Here is a 4,328-nt window from a genome sequence, read left to right on the forward strand (position 1 = left end):
GAGAGCCTTTCTGGATGTCCTTGAGCTCAAAGTTTTTTTTTCCTAATACGAAGATTTTGCCTTTTCCATTCTTGAATGCACAGTGGAGTTTTTCAGAGGCTTCGTGACATGTGATGATAATATCTCTATGATGGCTTAAGGAATTTATGATTGTGTATTCTTGTGTTTAAATTTTTTTAGGGGGATGTTCCTAGTAATTTCTAAGAGTGTAAAGGGGTCTTGAGACTAAAAAGTATGAGAACCAATGCCTTATAATATCTCAAGGAAGTTCTCATTTCAACTTAATTTAGTGTGAGCTACCTCTGATTTTATAGATTTTTCTCAATTGTTTTTGTATTTTTAATTTCACTGATTTCTGCTATAATATTTATTATACTATTCTTTTTGTTTGTTTTAGGTTTAGTTTGTTCTTTTTTCTGGTTTCTTTTTTTAAAAATTTATTTTATTTTTAAGTAATCTCTGCATCCAATGTGGGGTTCAAACTCACAACTCTGAGATCGAGTCACATGCTCTACCGACTGAGCCAGCCAGGTGCCCCTCTTTTTCTGGTTTCTTAAGGTAGAGTTTAATTTATTGATTTTTAAATCTTTCTTCTTTTTGAATAAAGGCACTTAATGCTATACATTTTCCTTAAGTGCTGCTTTAACTGTATTACACAAATTTTGAAATATTGTATTTTAATTTTCATTTAGTTTAAAATATTTTAAAATTTCCCTTGAGACTTTCTCTTTGACCTATGAGTTAGACATGTGTTGTTTGCTTTTCATGTATTTGAGGATTTTTAAGATACCTTTCTATTATGATTTCTAGTTAGTTCTGTTAGGGTCTGAGAATGTACTTTGATTTCTATTGTTTTAAATTTGATGAGATTTGTTTTATTGCCATGAATATGGTCTATCTTATTGCACGTGCTGTATATGCTATATACATAAGTATACAGTAATTGGGAATTGACCTTAAATTCGAATGTTTCAGAATAGAAATGGCATGTAAAATGGTAGATAGATCACAAAAATGCCCAATTCCTTACTTTATGTCCATATCCCTTGCAATGTGACTTGGCAGCTCCTTGCGTTACACCGCGGGGTCCCTTTCCCTACCCCGTGAATCTGGGGTGGCTTAGTGAGTTGCTTTGGCCAATGGAATAAATGGAAATGAGAGTGTAAAAGTCCCAAGTTTAGTCCTTAAAACGTTTGCACTCTTCTCACTCTCTTGCAACCCCACCATCACTATGAAAGCAAGCCTGAGTTAGCCTGATGGAGGATGAGAGAGAAGGTCGAACAAAGCCAAGTTATCCCAGGTATTTACAATCAACTCAAGCCTGGCCCGGATCAGCAGAACTTCCTGCCTGATCCACAGCTGACTGCGGAGGTGTGAGTGAGGCTAGCTGAGACCAAAACTGCCTGGCTGACTGTCAGACTGATGAGAAACAATGGTTGTTATTTTAAGATTCTATGTTTTGGGATAGCTTACTAAGCAGCATTATTGTGACAATTGATAATTGATACCATGCCAAGCTTCAATTTGGTTACTCAAAGTATGTTTACATGGAAACATATATAGGCACTAAAAATAAGAGTTACAAAGACTTCCTGGTAATTAAATTCAAGGTATCACAAATTTTGTGGTGACAAAAGGTCAGTTTTCCTTCCAAAGGTACATCTCTCCCTCATCTTACCTTTGATCACCTACGTCCGTAAAAAAGGCATCCTATTCAGTAATGCTTCTAAAAATAATACATGTCTCCCAAACAGAGACAAATGAAAGACAGCTTAATCATTAAGAGTGTGGACTTTGGGGGGCAGATTCTTCCACCCACAAGCTGTACAATCTTGGGAGATGATATTAGTGTCTATCATATGGGACTGTTGAAAGAATTAAATGAATTAATGTATATAAAGTGCTTAAGATAGTACCTGATAAGTAGTAAATATTAATATAAGTCAATTTTAAGTAAGTTCTTAGTACTAAGTGCAGACTTCCTGTTGGTGGGAAATTACAAAGCTTATGTACTTTTAAAAAAATTATAAAGAGGTCAGTCTTCAAGAAATAATTTCATTAGTGAGTTGGATAAATCCTAATGTGCTTGAAATATTTTATTCCTTTTCTAATCTCTGCACTCAAAATGCTACTTCGACTTACTTGCTGGTGGAGAGTGGCGAGCATGCAGGAGAGATGGAATAGCTCTTATAGATCTGTTCAAGGAGCAAATGTACATTCTGTTAAATGGCCTAAAACAACTTCCCTGAGTGATTTTAGAGCTAGAGAAGTTTGAGGTTGGCAATTCTGTGACTGTACGAAAGAAATATGAACCCATATAGCTTTAAAAACATCCTTGTACACTTATGATGAAATATGAAATAAAATGATAAAAAAATAGACATCCTTAAAGTTTTAGCTTTGGCTCTTTGCTGGGCATAATGCTAATTATCTTACCAATCAGCTTTAAGGTCCTTTACATCCTTCTAAAGATAGTGATTTTTGAGGCTCCTAAAATAGTTATATTTATATTAAGCTTGACAGATACTGCTTTAACCTTCAAGGAAAAGAAAATCTGTGTTAGAGAGATGTTTTTCCAGAATGGGGAAAAATATTCTAACAGGGATTAGAATGGGAAGCCTCAGAAGAAAATAGAACTATCTTATGTAAGTATGTGTCTATATTTGTACTCTGCTTTTTCAAAAAGCATTTGAAGTAGCTTCTAAAAATATATACTGTATAATAGGATGAAAATCATTTAAAGGGAACATCAGTTGAAGAACATAAGCAGGAAATCGTTTCTTCCTTTATGTGTCCACCTTTTTTGTTTTTTCTGAGAATTATTTGCATAGAATAGAAAATCAGGTGTTATGTGAAAGCTGATATCTTCAGTTTAGTAAAAAGGAGAATAGATACTAATTCTGGTAAGTGGCAGCTGACCCATTTTGAGGTTGAACGATTTAAGCAAGCAGAATTTTCAGTACTAAAAAGACATATATAGATCTATAGATATCAATATAAAATATTATCTATCTATCCATCTATTTACTTAATGTAATTTCCAGTTAACTCCAATCCACTGATTACTCTTTGGGAGCAAATTAAATCAGGGCAAAGGGTTGGAGAATTCTGTGACCCCTTAGAGAAGGATGCGTATTTCTAGTCACAACACTCAGTCATGTCTTCCAAATACAAAGCCTCCTTTGGGCAATGCTGGACAGAAACTATGATTAATCTCATACTGCTTAGTAACAGAGGCAAAAAAGGCATTTACTTAATGAGGGTTGAGTCTCAAAAAGATTTTAATTTTTTTCTTTCAATAAAAAGTATAAATGGTTCCACAATAAACAGTATCTTAGAAAATTTAAAAATGACTATTTAAATGGTCTCACAGTTAAGAAATCAAAAGCAAATGACAAATTCATAGGAAAGGAGATTTTGAAGTGGTTGCTTCCTAATCTGTTTAATGTGGTTAGTTTCTGAAGAAGTGAAAGTCCATCTTGGAAGGAAGGGTTTTGTAGATGGTGGAATTGGGTCTAGGGTTCATAGAAGCAGTACACTTGAAGAAATCAAGCCTAGAAAAACATATGCAAATAGACTCTAGTGGTAACAGATATCATACAGTATCTCAGATTTAGGAACTTCGAGTCCGGCTCATGATTTGCAAGGATATAAGTGTTATAGACTGATGAGGTGCAAAAGGACCCAGAGCATTGGAGTGAGTCCGTCTTGAAGACAGAGCCAAAGCAGGGAGCAGATGCCTTATAAACCAATTGGGATTTATGATTAATAAGCCTTCATTTGGAAATTTGCAAAGAATTTTATTTGGCAGAAATCTTGGTGAACTGGTCTCTCAAGAAAAGTGATTGTCCTGGAACATAAAACCCTTATCCTAAGGGGTTGGTAAGAAGGTTTGTAATTTGAAAGCATACAGGGACTGTGGAGAAAGTTTAATAATGACCATGTATTGGGAGGAGAGAGAAATGTCAAGAGGAATTTTGGGCAACTTTCTGTATGATATGCTACGTAACAGCTGCACTGCCCCTTTCAGGAAAGCAGTGGTAAATAGGTGATTTTTCAAGGCTTCTGGCAATGCTTTTTTTTTGTTTTTAATTTTTTTGGTTGATAAGCTGAAATAAGCTTCCTGGAAGCCCACCTATATTTAGGTTATAGGTAGCCTTATTAACAACATTCAAATTAGCGTCTTTGGGTCAGGGACTGTTTTATTTAACTCAGTATCTTCAGTTCCTCATAGAGTGCATAGCATAGAGTAGGTGTTGAATGAATGAATGAATGAATGAAGGGGTGTTATTTCTGATTTCAGATAGCTCATCAGAGAATTACTTGGC

Source organism: Halichoerus grypus, chromosome 4, assembly GCF_964656455.1.
Source record: "Halichoerus grypus chromosome 4, mHalGry1.hap1.1, whole genome shotgun sequence".
In the NCBI taxonomy this organism is placed as follows: domain Eukaryota; kingdom Metazoa; phylum Chordata; class Mammalia; order Carnivora; family Phocidae; genus Halichoerus; species Halichoerus grypus.